This window comes from Strigops habroptila, chromosome Z (assembly GCF_004027225.2).
Source record: "Strigops habroptila isolate Jane chromosome Z, bStrHab1.2.pri, whole genome shotgun sequence".
NCBI classification, from domain to species: Eukaryota; Metazoa; Chordata; class Aves; order Psittaciformes; family Psittacidae; genus Strigops; species Strigops habroptila.
Genome location: NC_044302.2, coordinates 68,472,250 through 68,493,648, shown reverse-complemented (window position 1 = coordinate 68,493,648; position 21,399 = coordinate 68,472,250). Strand labels below are relative to the sequence as shown.

At 39.8% G+C, this 21,399-nt stretch overlaps 1 protein-coding gene across 6 annotated transcripts in view; it reads right to left on the bottom strand.

Moving 5' to 3' along the window:
* The window catches only part of FREM1 (FRAS1 related extracellular matrix 1), a 71,432-nt gene extending 70,403 nt beyond the window's left edge, over positions 1–1,029 (bottom strand). For all 6 annotated transcript variants that reach the window (XR_003989193.1, XM_030470342.1, XM_030470343.1 and 3 more), the window contains exon 1: positions 943–1,029. The gene's annotated coding sequence lies outside the window, so the exon portion shown is untranslated. The remainder of the gene's footprint in view (positions 1–942) is intronic.
* Positions 1,030–21,399: the final 20,370 nt, after the last annotated feature.

The window sequence follows — 21,399 nt, the reverse complement described above, 5'->3', positions numbered from 1 at the left end:
TGGACACATGTCAACAGCAGAGATGCATTTTGTCTAAGGTAATGTGCAGTCCTGAGTTGGCTGAGATGATGAACTCATAGATTTCTCTAACTAGCAAAAATAATTTGAAAAATCACTTTTTAATAACTGTTCTAAAAAACTGTGTATAATTACCTAGAGAACTTGTTGAAGTGTCTCAGCACAACACAGAGCAACAGTAACTAATCATTGAAAGGTGATGTTTTAGAGTTTGGTTTTTGATAAATGCACAGAAAGCAGCTGGAAATGCAAAAACTGTACAAGCATGTATGTGAGTGCCCTGAAACATACCTAAATGTTTACACATACATATGACCCACAAACATCTGTCTAATTCAAATGAGTGAAGTCAGCTGTCTGAATGTACATGGAAATGTAAAAACTCTCACAGATCTCTACTGCAAAATAAAAGTTTACAATTTTAAAGCATGCATTTAAAAAATAAGTTCTCCCAGCTAAATGATATACATCCTTTAGAAAGACTTACTAATGCTGAGTGTTTTTTAGTTCTTTTTATCACATCTCTCCCAGTGTATCTTACTAAAAAGACTGTTTTAAAAAAGGAAATCTTGCTTAGTGCTTCCAAGCTTTTCTAAAAGAGAAGAACACAAAGTCTTATTAGAGCTGATGGAAGAAAGCCAGCGCAGTTGAGAAATCTGTATCAACTTGAACATTAGGATAAACTAAGTTGCTTGGAATCCTTAACTTCTAAGCTAACTCCTGCTAAACTACTGGCAAGAGCAAGTGCCTGCTTTCCTCCAAAGTTAGTACTGAGCTTTCATCCATCCAGAGTATAAAAATTACTGTCCAACTGCTTTGCTGCAACATTCAGCAGCAAACTGAATGTTGCAAGTGTTAAACACGGTTACAGACACATGCACGAGAGCGTTCAGTGTATACAATAAACTTGAAGCAGATACTTACAGGTAGCAGTGTTTCTCCAAGCAGCCAAACACGAGATAGTACTAGAATAAAAGGAATAATGGATGTCACTGACCCACTAATCTGTGGTTTAAAAGGCTGGCAGAGAAAGAAATCCAGTGAGTGGGCGACAGAGAGGGGGAGGGGACAGGGAGAGATAGATGAAATTCCAGTCTTTCTGGTCAGCTTGGCTGTAGTTTTCTCCGTACTTCGAATCCTCAATAAACACTCTTTCCTTGCAAGACTGCTTGTGACTGCAGAGTCTCAGAGTACAAACACTTTCAGGATCCCTATGATAAGGGCATTCTGAGATGCCTTGGAGTGTTAACACTCAGCAATGCTTCACTGGCAGCCAGCCCCAGATCTTCCCTTCCCCTTCTGCTAGTTAAGTCTGTTGGGACTAAAAACTGAGCTCCTGTTAATAAGGTTTGCTCATTTTTTCTCCCCACTTCTGCTAGCTTATTTCCTTCAACACACACGCACACATGCGCTCATTTATATATTTAAGATTCATAGACAAAGGGGTGACCTAAAATCATTTCAGATTAATCAGTTTTCCCCCACAAGAGGGGAAAATGAGTCCGTATTAAAATACAGACATGACTAATTCCTTTTTAAGATAATAGTGAAACAGGTTTGATCTTGTTTCAATGTGGGTGATGAAATTAAAATCAGGTGAATTAGCAATTTAATAGCAATGCATATTGCCTACTTATAAATGTGATACTTTTTACCAGCTGAAAAGTCCGTCTGACTCCTGTTCAAAATCCTGTCACATGTTAAAATACGAAGTATTCAAATTAACATACATTCATTTTACTGACCAATTGCAGTTGCAACAAAGGAAAATCCAGAAGTATTCGAATTTTGATTTCTTTTCTCCATTCAGAACAGCAGGACAGAGGAAGGGTATAGGCCAATTATTTAATACCTCATAGAATTCAAGCTATCTCTCCAGCCTTCTGTCATGAGATTCATAACAGATTTGCAGATTTGACTGGCTGATGGGAGTCTAAGTAAAATTTGCTACCACACAGTGGCTTGTTGGTGCATCCTGAGAAGTAAACTCGGCAGCACACGTTTTCAAAGCACAGAAGCAAACTCGCAGTACAGGGACAGAATTACCAGGGACAGACGATCCTATGCCCACCTCAGCACAGGGATCAAAATCACTTTTAAGCATAGGAGACAAGCAGATTTTTGGCCCAGCCACAGGGCACTGTCACAAGTGCAAGAGGGACAGCATGGGGAAGAGCTACTGACTCTCAGGTTTCCTCTGTAAGCATGGGCCAAATCCAGAATAACAGTAACTGCAGCACGCTGCTTCCCCTTGCCCCCTTTTGAACAAGCAAGCTAACTTTGACCCTCATATGGAAAAAACCCCACACTATAAAAATGTAAAACTGAAGTCAATAGTATGGAAGAAAAGAACCAGCAGATGTTACTGTGGCACGACTTGAAGGCAGATGAAGAAAACAGATGACTGTTTGTTAGAAATTAAAATTAACGGAAAGCTACACCATGTGTAATAGGATACAATCTGGGGTATATTTACTTATTAAAAAACACTAGGCAAAAAAAAATATTCCGTTAGGTACAATACTAGTATGAGAGTGTTATACTGTCCTGGGTTTCAGGAGTATTTACTTCCTCTGAGTCCTGTAGATGGCTATAGGTTCACTTGTATGTTTGTGTTTGTGCTTGCTGGAATGTAGCTTCTAATTCACCATGATGAATGGCCTGTTTGTATTGTCCGGTGGTCTGGTTAGGATCATCAACATAACTGTACTTACAGGCTGAGTAAAAAAGTGGCAGCTTACTTTAAAGTATAATGTCTCTGACCCATTAATCCAAAACATAATTGCAGAAATTCTTTTCAAACCAGTTTGATTACTCCAGCAATGACATTGGCATCTCATTTCTTATTGTAGTCCTTAGTTACAATTAGTTTTTGCAGTCTATCAAAAATAAAGGATAGACTGAAATTACAAAAGCTTTTCTTGAGAAATGCCAGAGCACTGAAGAGAAGACATGCCCTTTGTATGCATATTGTCTTTTTATTTGAACGTTTGTCCACACAGGGAAGAGAATAGTTCAGTTTCCTGTGAATGAAATTTAAGCACAGTATGTATTCCTTCTTAATAGTGAAAATTGTGCAGCCTAGACTGTTGATATGAAGGTAATCAGTTAACTCTTTTCTGTAAGCTTTCCTTAACTCGGTATAGTCATAATCAGTCCCTTTCTTTACAGGCTTTTATTTGGAAAAGAAAAAAAGTGTACCTGAGGCACAGAAGAGATAAGAACACACACACATACCCATACACCCCCTGCACACACATACACACCCCCAATCTCTTCTCTTTCATTTCGACTTGATGACTTTTGAATTGATGAGCAATGTCCTAAACCACACATTGTCTGTCACCAGCACATTCAGTCAATACTCTTGCAAGGAGGACGAGGTTCTCAAAGTAACAAAAGACTCACACTAATCCCAAACCTGGAGGCTGTACACAGGAAGATCTGCTGAACTGTGACAGGGAAAAAGGTACAATTATTTCCCAGGTATCTACTGAATGGCAGAAATTTTATCCTGTGAGCAGCAGTACCTGGCTGCAGCAGTCCACTCTTCAGTTTCTAATGCAGGCTGAATAGAACAGGCTGAAAGATTACGTTTAAAAGGAGAAATATTAAATCTACCTTTTTATCCTTCCCCAGCGTGTATATACTCATGTCGATAAAGATTCACTTAGATACCGCAAATGTGGGAAAGACCTTGAGTGCGCTTAGTTATGTTCTTCCTAAACATGAAAATGCAAGATTAACAATGCAGGGTCAGACAGTGAACAGGAAAATAAGGATAGATATGTTGATAGAGAGCTGATTGTGCAAGAGGCTGAAAATTCACAAGGCTTGAATGGAGACTGGCCTGGTGGTTCTCCTGACCAAGTTCATAAGAACATGATAAGCATGTTCATGCCATTAGACAAAAAAAAAAAGAACACATCCAATAAAAGAAACAAGGATAATCTGGGACTACTTCATGCTTGTGGCTGGAGTCACTGGGGATTCTTTGCAGTGCTGTGCACTGGCACCACAACTAAGAGGGTAATGCTGCTGCTCCAGCCTGTCATCTTCATCTGCAATAAACTGGAGTTTACAAGCAAGAAGTTAATAATGAGTTCAAAATTAAACAGTCTCCCAGCTATTTCCCTTCTTTATCCAAAAGCATTTTCTGAAGCATTAGCAAGGAAGTACTGTGTAAGACACTCCTTTCAGTTCTCATAGGAGACTGTGGATCTGTTGGTTATCAGGTACGGTCAAGCAAGAAACTTGCTTAATTCTCATGGTACAAAGCAATTAACAGAGAAAACAGTCCTTGCTGCAGGGAGTACATCCATTTCCTCTTCCATTTCTGAGGCACTGAAAAGCCTCATCCAACACCAAGACACCAAAAAAAGCTTCTCTGCTTGATGAAACCCTCAATCACCCACTGTCACTGCAGCAGTGGTGCTCTGGAAAGGTTGCTGCAGTAGCAAACTGAAGGGAAAGAGATGCCTACACAGAGACATTGCAGCCTGCAGACTCCTGATAACATATCCTCATAGTCTGGAACATAGTCCTGGGTAGTTTTGATGACTTTCATAATGAACCCAATGGTCTGTGGCCTGGCAGCCAGGCGATCTGGATTCAGATTATACCTACCCCTTTACAAGCATGGGGTGAAGCAGTCGTTGAGATTTGGTAGTACATCTGCGTGAGTGAAGAGCATTGGTTTTGGCTGTATTCCACAAAACCATTATTTTCTTTGGGAAAGAAGAAGACTGGAAATTACATTTTATCAGTGCTACTGAGTTTTATGTGACATAGGTTTAACTCTCCCTGTAACCAAAAGTAGAAATGTCAGTGACACTCCAAACAGCAAAGCAAAGGTTTCTACACTATTGAGTCCAAAGTGATAAGGCATCACACTGTTGTTTCTTTCCTGATAAGTATCAGAAAACATTCTTTTCAAAGAACCATTGTCATTGAAACTTGCCAGCATTTTAAAGAATCTCTCAGAGGCCTAACCTTTAGGGAGTTATTTTCAGCTCCAGTGGCAAACAATTGACCTCTTAATTTATGAACCATGAGATTGCTGTTCTGTCTGAAAAAAGCAGCTGTGACCTAAAGGGAGTTTTAACCTGTATACACTTCCACAAAAGAGACAGAAAGGCAAGCTGTTAATGTTCAGGGAATGAGGGATGTTACCCAGATCCAATCAACTAAGAACAGCCACTTACTCGAATATGAGGAAGCATGTATTTACCCAACTGCAAAGCCTCAAACTAGCAGAAAAAATACTGTCATTTGCTTCAGATTGCATTTAGAAGTTTATTTTGGGTTAAATAGCAGGCAGAATCTCTCAGCAAGAACAGCTTCCTGTCAACTTACTAATAACAGATAATGAACATGGCAGAGACATGCAACCATGTAAAAATGCCAGCCAGATTGAACATAACATCTAAAGTTAGAAATTCTGGACACTGGTTTCAGCTTAAAAGCTTTAGTCCAGCTTCCTGGAAAGCATTTTGTGTCTCAGTTTTTCTACCAAATGAAAACTCAACTCACCTCAGTTGTGTTACATGACCTGACCCATTGATACCCAAGTTGTATCAAAGCTATTTGAAATCATGGTTGCTTTTCAGGAGTCAAGGTGCATGCTGGTAAAACACTGAGATTCTTAACTGGAACATATTATAGGGAATAACAATATTACTTATTTCACATATCATGGAAAATATTTTTTAAATAAATATTTAATAAATAAATAAATAAATAAATAAATTTTATTTATATTTGCTAAAATTGCGCTCTAAAATAGTGTAGTCTTTTGATTAAAACAGTGTAGTACCTCCATTGAAAAATCCATACTTGATGCCAGTCTCCCTATTTTTAAACAGTTTGATTTTTCTCAAAATTCTTCATATCTTAGGCTAGCGCTTCAGTTATTGCAGAGGAACTGTAAATTGATGTCCTTTAGGACTTCGGCGTCTTGGCAGTCCCTGCAGTCCTTGGCCTGAATACACCTAGAGCATATCACCACTTCTAATGTTTCTTCAAATTATACGGCCATAAGGATCAGCATACATACTATAAATCATAAAAACACCTCCTCACAGCCATGTCTTTGTTTTCAGAGATGTGAGGGGGACTAGGCACAGCACCAGAGCACTCCTTCTGTGCCCTCCAGGGCAGCCTCATCATCGTTTTGGGACTATGTGACCATCAGAGGTGGCCTGTCTATCATTGGATGAGGATAGTACAGATGATACATAACAATGTAGTAGTAAGAGAAAATCGGACTACCACTGTTCTTGCAGAGCATCTTCTGCAATGTTAAAGGGCATTCTTGCATGTTTAAGCTTCTTCACGGATTTCAATTCTAGAAATTGTGGTTATGCATGTTTGTACTTGTGCTTTCAGCATCTATAAAGATGTTGATTCTTCCCATTTTGATTCCAGGCTGCTGCTGTACGCTGCTTATCTAGCGTAGAAGGTAGAGATTGGGATTTTTAAATCTGAAGTATCATAGTATGAAATGGTTGGCAGCAGCTAACATGGCTTATCTTAGAAATCAACATTTCTAAGTTTTGAGGGTGGGGACAGTCTGGTATGTTACACAGGTGTCACCAATGAGGCCCAGGATTAACCCTTTTCCATCCCTTCCTGAGACAACCAGTATGTTCACAGAGGGCATAGACAGGTCTTTGGCACAGTTGGAGACAGGAATGCAGGCACGGGAGGAGCATCCGTGTCCCCATAACAGCGGAAATTAGATTCCAGCTTGTGAAGAGCTGACCTATTCTTTAATGAACCTAACAATGGATCGATTTTTTTTTTTTTTTTTTTGACATCAAGAAGCACAGGAGAGAAAGCGTAAAGGCTTCATGTTCAAAATGTGGTCAGACACCACAGGCGAAAAAAGCCCTAAACTGCATGAAGGACAGTTGCGTGCTGGCAGTGTGCCTCCTTGTAACAATGCTCACAACTAGGCTTCAAAACGCATGTTCAAAAAGCCAGTGCGTTCCCTCCGTTTCTTTAAAGTATGCTATTCCTGCTCCAATCGTTCCAGCAAAACCCACTGACCACACAGCCCCATTAATGCAGATGGGGAATTGTTCTCCTAGTTAAACTACTATTTATTACAAACTGAAAGGCTTTAAGAATACTACGTTATCACCATTAAAATAATATCAGTGCTGTTTTAATTGAGATCAATCAAAATGAACTTACTGAGGGTCTGATGACATTTACCCAGTCTTCGAAAACTGATCCTTTTGGGAGCAGGGCCTTTATTTTGGCTTATGTAGGTTAGACCACAGGTGGCACAACTGATTTTCATATCAGTTAATGCTTCTAAAGTTTTACCAACTTTCCTTGTTTAGCTTAAATTGCCACTGACTATGCAAGATCTGCAAAAGAATTTTTCTGAACAATATCATCCATTTTATTTCATTTTGTGCAGAAAGTTGCAAGTTCTACAAAGGCAGAATGCTTCTCAGAAGCATAATCAGGTAGGACTAACACAGAACTGATACCACTCCTGTCCTCAACCTGTAGCTCCAGTAAACCCATACATTTTAGTATATTGAAATCATCCTGTGATGCACACAGCATCCAGACTGAAAACCAAGAATTCTAATCTTCATGAAGAATTTTCCTTCCTTCTGAAATCTACATTTTTACTTAGAGCAATGCTTTAATAAGGATAACAACATATTCTGAAACCACTGCAATCCCTAACTGTTCAGAAAGTATGCTGAAGTCTTTAGGCACAGGATGGTGTTTTAATCTGCTATAATCCTCTAAAGATTACCTTCTGAAGAATTTTCATATCTTGGCATTCAGCCAAGCTATTATTACGACGAGAGTTTAGTTAAAGAAAATTGAAGGACCCTTCTAAGATATAGGAAGGAATGAAACCCCACTTGTATGCACCTGGAGAGAGCTTGGGGAAATCTAGGAAGGTGTGCACTAATTATAATAGTAACAAATCTGATCCTTGCTTGCAGTGAAAGAAATTATCAACTGGAAAAGTAAAGTTCAGACTCCTCCAGAAAATCCCCACTGCACATGTAGGTATTACTGTGATCTTCCTACTATAACAAAGCCCAGCTGTGGCCCAAGCAGTATCCACCGGGGTCTGGGCAGATACAGACCTAATGATGGGAAGTACGCAGGAAGGTAGGAAAGATAAAGCCAAAAAGAAAGAGAATGCAGAACAAAGACTACATCAGAAAAGGAGAGCCTGAAGGCCAGACACTGGGTGTAGACTCCAGCTCCACCTCATACAGTCCAAGGCACACCTTTGTTTTGGTATTCTTACTGAATAATGTGCTAGTATTAAGTAGCATTCTGTTGAGGCCAAAGAAGCACTTCCCCAGCCTGACACAGGTGTACAGGCAGATAAAACCCAGCAAGAATTTGATGCAAGTAATGCAATTGAGACAGGTCAGTGGAAGAAACAAATTATTTTTCACTCTTTTTTTTTTTTAATTTGTTTTTAGAGTATATCTTAGGGTGGCAGTACATAATACAAGGAGAAGAAGGAAATTCTCAAGCAAGAACTTCTGAATGACTGAGAAAGGACCTCGCAGAAGTGTTTTGAGTTGTGTTAACTTTAAAATTTTCCATCTCTAGGAAAAGAAATTGTAAAATATACATCACAAAACACCTGTACAAGTTACCAAGAACACAGACTTTTCTAAAAATTCAACATGTAGTCACATCTGTAGCTGATAGCAATTAATTCTTTTTTTTTTTCTTTTAAACTAAAGCCAATTCTTCCTTCTCTTCCTTTTTCATTGCTTTTTTCAAGCCATTGTTTTTCCAAGTCTTTAATGACCAGATGTAGCTCCATCTCAGTTTCTCTTGGGAGTGCCTAGTTTTTATTCTCAGTGTCTGTTTCTTACTTGAGCCATTTTTGGATTTTTACTTTGTAAACCAGTTAGCTAATATCATGGTTTCCCAAACCTCTGTTTGGGAAAATTTGAGCTAAAATTTATATGCTCAGATGCTTTCTCCTTGAATTGGATCAATATCTACTTCTACTTCTGGTTTCTTTTATAGTTCGTCTTTTTCAAAAATTCAACAAGACAAGGTATCAAAAGTCATTTCTTTCCAGCTGAGGTTCTTTATAAAGTACCAGTGAATGATAGCATGAGACGTCTTTTCATCTGGAAGATGGTCCAAACAGAATTTGAAATTAGCCAAACTAGGTCTGACTAAAAAGCACATAGGAAGTCTCTTGAGGATTGCAGTGTGTTGGCCAGAAACTCTAGTGTTGCCAGAGACAACTGGGTGTTGTGGAAGAATAGAAATATGTATGAGCAACAAAGAAAATTCTCCTATTTTCTGACCTTCCCCTCCCAAAGGTCAGAGTTAGATTCAAACAGCGAGAGGACGAGATCACAGAAATTGAGCCAGCTGCAAAATGCCAAGGTCACCAAGAAACCACATGGAATCACAGAAATACAAATTGGTTTGGTTTGGAAGGGACCTTTAAAGATCCTGCTATGGGCAGGGACATCTTTTACTAGGTCAGGATGCTCAAAATCTCATCAAACCCCATCTTGGTATGGATTCCACAGGAGGATTGTGGCACATCTCGTGTCAGTGTCAGACTGAAATATCTAATTAGTGTATTTATCCATACAGGCAGACAGAGAGAAGATGAAGCATCTCCCCCAGAGCCTGGGCATAGTTGTTAGAGACCTGGTCAGCCTTAACAGTAGTACAGCATGAAGGGATGTAGCTATGAAAGTAAAGGATGTATGCCCTTAAATTTGAATAGCCCATCTCAGTTCCTTGCAGCTTTTGCAAATGGCTCTTTCCAGACTGAATTCAGAGTCAAATTGAATGATCTCAGAAAAATAACCTACTTAAAGTTCATGGCTACTTAGTTATTTAGAGGCATCTATGCCCACAGGCCCATAGGAAGCTTTACTTGGAGGTCACCATCATGCTGAGCAAACACTCCCTGGCTGAGGCTGAATGAGTTCACTTGGCACTGGCTAGTGTGCAGCCATGTCAACATGTAGCTTTGCCCTGGAGGATATACACTGCTTACGCAGAAATAATTAGCTGAGGCCCTACATTAACACTAAGAGCTGCGGTGGCATCCATTTGTACCTACCTCCCAGCAGCTTGTGACCACCCTTGTCCAAAGGTCACTGGCCCTGAAGCGGGGTCAGCAGGGAAGATGGCCTTGGTGTTTCTCAGCAACTTCAGCACAAGAACCGAGATAGCCACCAGGCTATTTTCAGGATGCAGCCAAAATAGCGAGGATTTAGAACCCAAAACCAGCGTAAAATGAGCTTTTATTAAAAGCAGGCAGCTCTACTTTAATTCACAAAAACAGGGCTTTGATCTCACATGATTAAAATCTTTAAAAAAAAAAAAAAAAGTTGTATTGTGAGCATACAGAGTTTTCCAATGAAAAAAAGAATCTTCCGAAAGATTTTCTTTTTAGCCATCCAGACCAAAGACAGCGAGATTGAAGTTCTGCAAAACTGAACTTTTACTGGATTTGAAGAGAGAGAATCCTTTCCTCTGCAGGCATCAGAATTGATAACTCTTGCTTCCTAACCATTTAGCCTGCCACCACCCATAGCAACATCACTGGGTGTTTAAGGAGACTTCAAAAACTCAAAAAGACATTTTGCTAAATAACCTTTTGATTAAAAAAAAAACCAAACAGCAGCAAAGAAAAGAGGGGGTTTAATATCAAATATCACAAAGGTTTAAGCTGCACTTAAAATCTTTTGGAAAGAGCAGAAATTTAAGTGTACATAGTAGGATCACCTTTATAAAGTGTACCAAACTATTCTTCACTGATATTTAAAGTTTGAGCTAAGACCAGCCAAAAGCCTCACCAGTGGAATTTACTGAACTATTAAGTCTAGCAGCCAGTAGTTTTATTAAAACCAACCAACACAGACAACAACAAAAACCCTATTAGGAACCTAGCCAAAAACTGTAGTGTGATACTTTCAAATCACAAATTTAGGTCACTTATGTAATTATACAGACATCCCCCTAAAATCGACTTCAGAGGGAGTAGCACTGTTGGGTGTCGCTGTTGGGAGACACTTTGCGCACTGCTTATATCCTCGGGAAGGGCAACGCTCCACTCGTGCAAACTAGCATTGGACAGACTTCCCACATACACTGCGCTGGTCCCAGACTGTGTGGCCATACAAAACTACAGTGGGAGACTCCAGACCTCAGCTTGGGTGCACCCGCTTCTGTGCATGAGGAGCTGAACCACAGTGGTAAATCCAAACATGAAGGAAGCTGGGTGGGTCCTCAGGAAGCCTGAGGCTGAGGGGCAGGCTGCCAGCAGGAATCCCAGCCTCGCTGACACCTGCAAACAGCACTCCTTCCTCAGGCACGACCTGGGCTGGGATGGCTTCCCACTGTGAGAGGAAACCAACCTCTGCGAACTGACAGGTCTGGCCTGGGGTTGGAAGGTGAGGAATCAGCTGGCAATGCATGGTTCTTTCCTTTTACCAAGCGGGCTCCCTGCATTCTCAACCCTGCCAAAACACTTTTACAGAGAATTAAGGTGTAAGCTAAACCTCATCCTTCAAACACTTAGCTCAGACAAGCAAGTATGTGGTGCTTTGCTTGTGACTGAAGAAGGCAATTACTTACATATGCTGTTAGCTTGTGTGTCTGGTCTGAAAAAAAAAAATGCAAAATTATGTGGCATTTAGAATGGAAAAAAAAACTATTGGAGGGAGAGGAGGGTCATTAATACACATGAGGGAAGCAATAATAACCGGGTAATTACTGTACATTAGCAAACTTTTGGGGGTTTCAGTATTTTTAACAAAAATGCATGCTTACACTCTTGATCTCTCTCTACTGTATCTTCCCGACAGAGCTGACTTCCTCTGCAAAAGAGGCCTTGCAGAAGCAGAGAACTGCTTAGTCAAACTTTTCTAGCCTTCAATCAATTTTGTCTATAAGCCCTACCTAAAGTTAAGGACAAGTTCTTAACCAGACCCTAGTGTTCCATGTAAACTAAACGTCGACTTTAGCATTCAATATAAGCTAGAGTAGGCCAGAAAATCCCTCTCACTTTCCCCACCTACCTCTCCCTTTTTTCTCCAGCACAATGCAGGATACTGACTAACAAGATATCAGACAAAAGAAATCGTCTGTCTGAGTGAAAATGCTTTTTTTGTCACTAACACTGTACCCTTATTTCCAAAGCTGACCTGGGTCACATGCAGGACAGCCAAGACACTTAACAAGAATGTTTTAAACAGAAATGCAGGCAAGCTACAAAACCTCAGAGTTCTCGTCAGGATTGGGGTAGAAGACCATCTCCACTAAAGCCAGCTAGAGCTGTAACAATGATGTTAGTAATTTTACCCTGTTGGACTGACAGTACCTTTTTGGACTCATACCTCTTAAGATCCGCAGATTTTTATTGGATACTGAGGAGACAATCATATCAAATAGATGAAAGACCCTCTAACTTAACCACTGTTTGTTTTCTTTAAAATCTATGTATAACCCAACAGCCTCAGACAAAACACATTTTAGATTTCTATTTCCAGACATTTTATTCTGAGTAGTCCAAACCGGTTGTACCAATAACAGAAACTTACTGTGTTTCAAATGAAAAGGAAAGGCAAAAGGTCTCTCTTTTATAAAAATTCTTAACCCGAACTGGTGTCCTGTTTCTTCTGTATTACTGTGTTCAGCCCATGTTTTCTCATTTCCAATCTTCATACAAGTCATAGATGTAATTCTCTGAAGTCTCATTTCTATCAGTTCTGAACCCATCTCCTGGCAACTTTTAGCACTTTCCTCTTCTCAGGAGTCCCACACAGTGAATCCCCCCCAGTCCTGTCAGTACCAGACAGGGCCATAAAACTCCTATGTATCAGCAGTTTGCAGTACTGCTTTTGGATATCATCACAAGATACCCTCATTTGCAGAGGTGCTGAGCTTCTGGCATCTCCAAAATGCTGGTGCTAGGTGTTAAGGGTTTCATGTGACTATGTCACACTAACAGAGACTTGACAACAAGAGCAGAATCGGTATTTTAACACTCTGTACATTTCAAACCATTTAGCAGCAATGTGCATTAAAACTAAAATATTTCCTTATAGAAACTTCAGTTACCTTTCTGTTAAACAGCAGCCAACCAGCTGCCTATCCTGCAGGCCAGGACCTAGCAACACAACAGTACTTATTCTGCTCTCTCATTTTGCTTGCCTGAGCTTCAGCAGGCAAGAACTAGAAACCAGGAAGGTTATCCCTTTCTGAGGCTGTTTTACAACAGATGGTTACAATCAGTTTTTACGGTAAGCACAAATGAACAGTGATGTTTAAATTCTTAGCATCCTCTAGATAAGATCTCATGTAAACAGAAGTAAATTGCATATAAGAAATGTCTTTAAATGTATTTAAAGGGACCACCTCTATTTCAGCTATCGTCTCTGAAACTGAGAGCATGAGTTCTTGAATATCAACAGTACAAGGGGCCCCAAGTTTGCATCCTGCTGGATTAATCAAACCATTTCTTGCTAAGAGCACTGCCAAATACTGGAGATGACAGGATATGAAGCATGTATATTGCCCTCCAAAAACAAAGTAATTGCCAGAGTACCTATTCATACTGGCTTTGCACAATATATTTTGATTCTATAATGAGAACAATCTCTTTACTCCCTGTAGCAAACACATTCATAAGATTAGGAGGCCTGAGTTACCGTCCATATGACTAATCCACACGCCATTCTCAGCCTTGCTAAAATGAGAAACTAGTATACTGAAAAGCATATTTCCTCACCTCTGGGAGGTGAGAGGAGCAGGACAGGAAAGTTCCGTACAAAACCAAACTGGTAATAGCTGTAACTGTCAACAGAGTTAACACTGGTTTCATCATTTACAGTTTAACAGCAAAAGAAATTGGTTGTTTAGGAAATTAAAACTTAACACTACTTACTGCAAAGAAACACATTTATTTTTCTAATGCTGCTTCAAAACACGGTTACGCTGCTGATGCATTTGCTTACTTTTGAAGAGATTTACCCCTTCCCTGTGAGAAAAGTGTTCGCCATTATTTTTGCCATGAGTAGAGGGAGCTCAGGGGTCAGCAGCCAGCCCAGAATATTTTTTGTAGGAATGCCAAAGTAGTAATTTGTTTACTAGCTTGCAGTCCTGTTTTCACTGCTTCTTTGTGCTCATCCTTCCACCTTTAGAGTGGCATGAAATTAAAAAAAAAAAAAAAAGAGTAAGAGAAAGAATAAGATCAAATATTTCATTTCCTTTAAAAAATTCTGCAAAGATGCAAGTGTAAAGGAGAGAGAGAAACTGGGGATGAAAGAGGTCTAGAGCAACAGAAACTCTTTTTCTCTGTGGTCAGAACATCAGGTCTTGGCTGCTACAAGTTTCTTTAAGGTATATAGGGAACTGGCAAAATTATTATCTCACTAGAGTCAAGAAACTGACAAACGCAGGCAAAAGGGATGTTAAAAACAGATTTCTGGGAACTTTTCAGCTTTTGTTTAAGCTTTTGTTAACAGCTTTTTACCATGATTTGTAATAATGGTTTGCCTAACACTTTGAAGTGTCTTCCTGTCAGTCAAAGAATACATGCTGACAAAGCATGTGTAAGACTTCTCCCAGGCCAGGAAATCCTTCACTGAAACAAGCACAGAGCAGAGTAACTACTCCTGATGCTTCTTAGGAAAGAAAACAACCAAAGAGACTCTTCTTAAAAACAGAAATGTAGGTTGAGAAGAAGAGGTCAGCTTTTTTAAAAAGCCAGAAAAGCTGAAAAATTGATTAAAAAGTTGATTTGAAAGCTCTTCTATGGGTTGTATTTCAGTCCATCAAAAAACAGTATAGGAACAATAGTATCAAAAGTTTTGTTTCCTATGCAAAACAATTTTATGTTTACTATAAAGATATCACTGCAGAAACTCCTTTCAGTGCATGGCTGCTCATGAACCCACAAAAACTCACTCAACTGCAAGATACTTTTGTGGAGCAAGAAGAAGGCAGATTGATAAAGTAAGGTTGTTAAGATATCATGTTATCCTGCCATGATAACATATTTGGATAAAGTAAACATGTTTGTAGTCCTCCTCTGTATTCCTGAGCAGTGGGTGGATTTTCACTCCCACAAAATAGAAGGGACAGTTCTGTTAATTAAACACAGATGGACAGTATTCTTTTGAAGAAAAAGCACTTGTTAATAGGATATCCAGTTCAATTTTCACATGGACCAATCCCCCCATCATATTCTGCCTTTTAAAAAACATTCAACAAATTACCTTCATGGGTTTGCCTCCTCTTTTTCAAAATCACTAGTAGATTTTTTTTTCCAGAGTTGAAAAAGTCACGAGATTCAGCTCTTTATTTCTGCAGTAGCCCTGGAAGTTAGAGCAAAATAAGCAGGGGTACAAACCTAAATGTAGGCAGAAAAGCATTTGTATTTCACTTGCAGCAACATTATTAATCCTTGCATTTTTCTGAATCCTGTGACTGGAACATTAGGTTCCTGTAGTACAAAACCATGTTCTCCCATTTTTTCAAATCACACCCAGCTGGTGTAATGGCCATAGCTAGTATCCTCCAGGACTGTGGTCTCCACACATTGTCCTGTTTGCATTAATCCCTTCTTGTGAGATGTATTCTTAGAAATCAAGTCTAAACATGTTACATGACTTCCTTGCCAGAAGATCAAACCATGAAAAGTCACATTATCTAGTCTGAGCGATTAAAACTCTGTGATTAGCACGGCCAGAGATAGCTCAATTTACAAGAGCTGCACCAAGTCCTCCTCTTACCACAAACAGCTAGTAGAGTATGACTATAGAGTGTCCCAGACTATTCTGAAATCACAAATAACAATAAAATATCAGGCACTTCTATCTTAGATTGTATCTTAACATACTTTAAAAGTTTTAGTGAAAAAGAACAGTTTTCTCAAGGTGACCAAACATGCAGGTTCTCAAAACATCCAGTGTATAACTTCCCTCCATCATTTTTACCATGCTGCTGATCCACCATTTTCTCCAGTAGTAGAGAAAAAAGCATGTTTTTGGTAACAGTGGTAGAGTGCTGGGACCTCTGGTGTAACTCTCAGCGTACAGAGGCTTAGGAGAGTAAAAGGAAAAATAGAATTACTGTGTTTCTTCTGACAGATGCTTAAGCCCCAAGACAGCCAGAACATATACCAAGTAAAGGTTCCATTAATTGCCAGTGCACTGCACTCTATTAATTAAAGTTTTGCCCTGGACAAGCATTTAAGTGTTGGGGAAAATTCCACATTCTGTAAAGCTTAACAATATTTATTCTGGACATTGTGCACAGAATGAAGTTAAAATCAGGCCCAACAGATACTAAAGTAAGCCATATTCTGTGCTCTCAGCTGGACATTAAGCAGGCAGCATTAGCTTAATTTTTAATGAAATACTAAAAAGAAGGACAAGCCAGCAGTGATTAAAATAACTACAAGTAAATATTTGGCAGACTTATAGAATACTATTAGGGACACATGTATGTTAATATAGAACACATATTTGTGTAAAATGTTATTTATTAAAAGTAAACCACAGGCAATGGAGAGACAAAGCTGCAAACTTAGAGGTGACAGAAGTTGGTGATGGTACTGAATGCCAATACGCATGCTGTTGGTACATGGTACCATCATATTGGTGCTTAGACACTCTCAGCAAGAAGATCCTTAGACTATATCAGCCTACATGGATGACTGTGTCTCTTTTCAAATGTATGTCACGGTCAAAAAGGATACTGGTACAATGGCTAGTGGAGATTCCACTAAATCCACCACTGTCTCACTTCTGAAACATTAGCATTTTTAGCATACAAACATAAGGATTATTTTTTCAGTCTTAGGATTTTTCTTCCATGGAAATAGCAGAGGCTCCTGGCAATGACGGGTCCAACTCATGGAGTTTGCATCTGAGTCTGGGCTTGGGGGAAATGCAAGGTTCCTGGAGAAACACAAAGTTCCTAGGGTGCTCCTGCCAGCAGTTTCTGACTTACAGTGCACAGCTTCAGAAAGGTGACAGAACAGGGAGTGAATTGTCTGCTCTTCTCTCCTTGGGAGCTTCATGTCAATTCCAGACGCAACAGTTGCTTTCCCTGCCAATAGGTAAATCCATTCACTTGCGAATATTTGCTTACCTCCATGAATCATATTTTTAGTTCACTACATCTTAAAAGGGGCAGGGGGGGAAAGAAATGCAACAGAAGCTTCTCACTCATCACTGGGAAATATATTGAAGACACTTCAAAATCTGTAAAATCAGAGAATATGAATACCAGAAATGTGTTTTTAAGTAGCTGATATAGAATCATAGAATCACAGAATGGTTTGGGTTGGAAAGGACCTTAAGACCATCTAGTTCCAACCCCTCTGCCATGGACAGGGACACCTATCACTGGACAAGGTTGCTCAAAGCCCCATCCAACCTGGCCTTGAACACTTCTAGGGATGACATGAATATATTCCTGCCTGAAGAGACCGCCATTCAGGAACAAGTACAAAGGCCATATTCTGCCACCAAAGATGCTAAACTACTTTGCTTATGTGGGATCTCATCATCTTCAGTGGGTCTCCAGTATAAGGGTTTTATGTAGTACTACATATAGTTGTTTGTAAAATGGTTAGAGAATGTCTCTGCTTGTACAGAAACACTATTTTTCTTGAAACAAAATAGTTGGGATGTTGCCAGAGAGTTTTAATAGTCCAGTTCATTCTGACCCAGAAATACCTTCTTCCAGAATAGACAATAGCTAATTCTAAATTTCACCACTGTTAAAAAAATGACACAGGCTTCTCATTAATAAAAAATCCTGAGTAAGCACGCTACTACAGTCTATGTTTAATGAGTCTGAAGGTCATTAAATAAATCCTGTGAACTGATGCATTTAACTTCTCTTTTTTAAAAAGAGTAAACAAAATACTAAGAACACCTCAGGGCAAACCGTTTAAGGCAAACAGTAAATTGCCTTAAAGGGTTGTCTTTTCTCTCCCATTCAGATGAATCTCTGCGCATTTTCAAAAGGTTTCAAGCACAGACTGTGCAAGGGCATATCAGGTTCACATCGCTGCCCACAGCTTGTGTGGTGCACTGGTAAAGCAATTTGTTCTGTGTCAGTAACAGCATTCATGGAGTTGTGCTGATAAGGGGGCCTAGGATGTGATTTATTCCTAAAGCAGCTGAAGATGGAATTCCAGCTGTGTTATGCTCTCTTTGTTAAACCATCTGTAAGTAGAGCCAGATCCCTGCAAAAGACAGGGAGATACTGGAAAGATGAAAAAGAAAAACATCTCCAGAGACGCAGCACCTCACAGGCTCCAGGGCTATTGGCAGTCAGCTTGGCATGGCTAATGGTCTTCTGTATGACAATGAACATATGGCTTCCAGTTAAAAAAGTTCTCGAAAAAGCATGTCCAGAGAGGGAACATTAAACCTCAAGCAGCTTCATTGGTAATGGGCAAAGGGAGTCAGAGGCAATATCCTTCCTGGCAAGAGCTAAAACAAGCCCAGACGTTCTTACTGGATCTGGAAACTGAAAGCTACAGCTAATGGAAAAAAATAAACCTATGGCAGTGGGTCATCCCATCCATTCTTCCAGAGCCATACAGTTGGACAGAAGGAAACATCACCACCACCCCCAAAAATCCCCTTTGGTGTTTTCCACACCCCTCCAGCCTGTTTCAGTCTGGGAAAAAAGGACTCCAGGGTATAAATGGTTGTGTGTTTAGAAGCAGTACATGGCCACGTTGCCTTTGGGAGCTGCTAGATATAAGCTTGTATTTGCAGTTGTTAATTGTCTATGTACAGCATGCAAAAAGACTTGGGTAGGGACCAGTCTCCAGCTTCTATGTGATATTAAAGAGGGTAGCTGCATAGGCAATAAAAGAGTTTTAGTTCAAACAAAAACTCCAACCCTAACAAAACACGACTGAGATATAACTCCATAACTAGTGTTTCTGCATACTGGCAATTGACCTCTTGAGTGTTTCCTCTCAAAGAAACAGACCCAGAAGAGCTTCTGAAGCAAGAAGCATTGCTAAACAACACACTTAACCTAAACTCATAACCAGAAATAGCTTGCAATGCAGTGGATGGAGCTCATCACCCTAGGAAAACTTTAGTCCAACTTAGGTAACGTTTGTCAAAATTTTGAACTCAGCAGCTAAAATCTGTGCAAGTTTCATAAAAGCTAACAGGGTCCTCTTTTGGGCTTTCCTTCAGTAAATATTGCTAGCAGGTATGGCTATCATATACACATACTCCTTCACACAAAATTCAGTTGGCGTCAATAATGTTTTACAGCAGTGAAATAATGATTCACATACGGCTCAGGTCCTATAAAACCAGTTTGTCCTAGAGTAGCATCTGAGCAGAAAAGTTAGTCCCTATTCCCTTCAGAAAGAACCAGGGATCAGCAAGCAAAGCTGGGAGATGTGTGGCAAACCCAGGTAGTTACACTGTGGAACTGCTCGCTACAGGGCAATATGGACCATAATGATTTATATACGTTGAAGGGGAGTCCTTGCAGGTTACTGGAGAAGAAATCCACTGAGCTACAGAAAGTACACAGAAACCATTTCTGACTCAGCAGCAGGAGAAAGGGAAAAGCCAAATGCTTGGACAGCACAGAGTGCAGGAAGGGGAACAAAAAGTCTGAAAAGTCACGTAGTTGTCTCTCTGTTTCCACCCTCTTTCCTCAGTGCCCACTTTCAGCACTGTTGGGAGGCAGAGCCAGAACTCTGCACAGACCCAGTGCAGATTCATTATATTTTTGCAATCATCTGAAAAGCATGCTTTTAAGATTAAAATTAGAAGAAAAAGTAACTCCCCATAAAACAATTAATAACAGCAGTTTAGCTTTTAATTAGTGCCAGTGTTTATTCTTTTGTAGAACAAGCAGCCAGTGCTTTGTCTGAATAAATCATTTTACTTTCAGCGGATATTTTACATCTGGAGATAGGAGGCAAAAAAAAAAAATCAGCAAGGTCACATGAGTATATCATTGTCCAGTTGCAGTAAATTTCCATCACAGCACTAGGAACCTTCTCTACTCTGAAATTAAAAGATTAAAAAGCAAAACAAAACACCAACCACAACTCAAATAAATCATAGCCAAATTACTTAAAACAGAAAACACGTAGCTCTTGGCAGTGTTCATCTGATCACCCCCATTTTCAAGTTGCTTTTAGAAAGAAACAATGGTTTCTTTCTCCATTTCTTGTTAATCTGCTTAATTTCATTCTGCAGGTCCTATTTAGTTGCAAAAAATATCCATTAAAGGTAATCATAAGCAAAACCAAACTCATAGACAAAATTCACAGCTAAAAATAACTACAGAAATTTAGGTATTTGCATACCAACCAGAGTACCAAGTCTTTTCTCTGCCCACCATGTTACCTCTCTGAGGACGCATACATCTGCCAGAGTGGTGGACACTGGGCCAATGCTTCTCCAAAACATGAAGGATGCAGGAAGCAACTGCAAAAGATTCCTGGAATGTCAACCTCACACCACTCTAATTCTGTGTTTTGTGTGCAGGTCCAGACTTGGCTGTAAGTAGAGCTCTGAACAAGTTAAGGGTGACATTTTCCTATAAAAATTTCAAACAACTCTGATTTCTGTAACAAACAGAAATGTTATTGCTTTAGTATTTCTGAACTTTTCAGAACTTTTTCAGTATCACAGGACAGGCTGTGCATAACAGGTAGTGCAGAAATACCTCCAAAAGTCCAGTCTCAGATTTGCTCAGAGACAAACAAGAGATTACCATTGGCAATCTTGTTCTCCTGAAAATTTCAGTGTGAGAACTCCAGTTGTCACAGCATCTTCTTAAATCATTAGTGCACAGTGAAAGCAGTTGCTGCAAAAAGGGCACCCATTTGTGGCAGACCTTGAAATTTATGTGGTTTACTTGGCTTATAGAATTTTGATATGCCTAATAATACATTCTGCAGAAGTATCTCAGTTGGAAGCTGCACTATACAACATGGACTTCATCAGCTGAGGAGCAAATCCGAACAAGACTACAGTGCAGCTGTAGCACGCACTTAGAGGCATGCAACGAATGAAGCAAAAACTCCCATAGGGAAGGCAGCAATTCCCACCTAACACTGGAATTGGGAAAATGTGTGAGAGAATAACATCTACATGCTCTAATGAAAAAACAATACCAATGAGACCTCCTCCTCCACTCTGCAGACCAAAAGATATTTTATTATCTAACCCACAAGACCCCACAAGGCAGTGGGAGCTGGGGGAGCAAAAGCTGCAAGATGGTTCTGCTAGTCTTCCCGGATGACTGAGCTGTGACTGCTTAATACAAAATGCAATTCCGACAAGAGGAAGCTGAAGACTGATTGGTGAACAGAACAAACCTTGG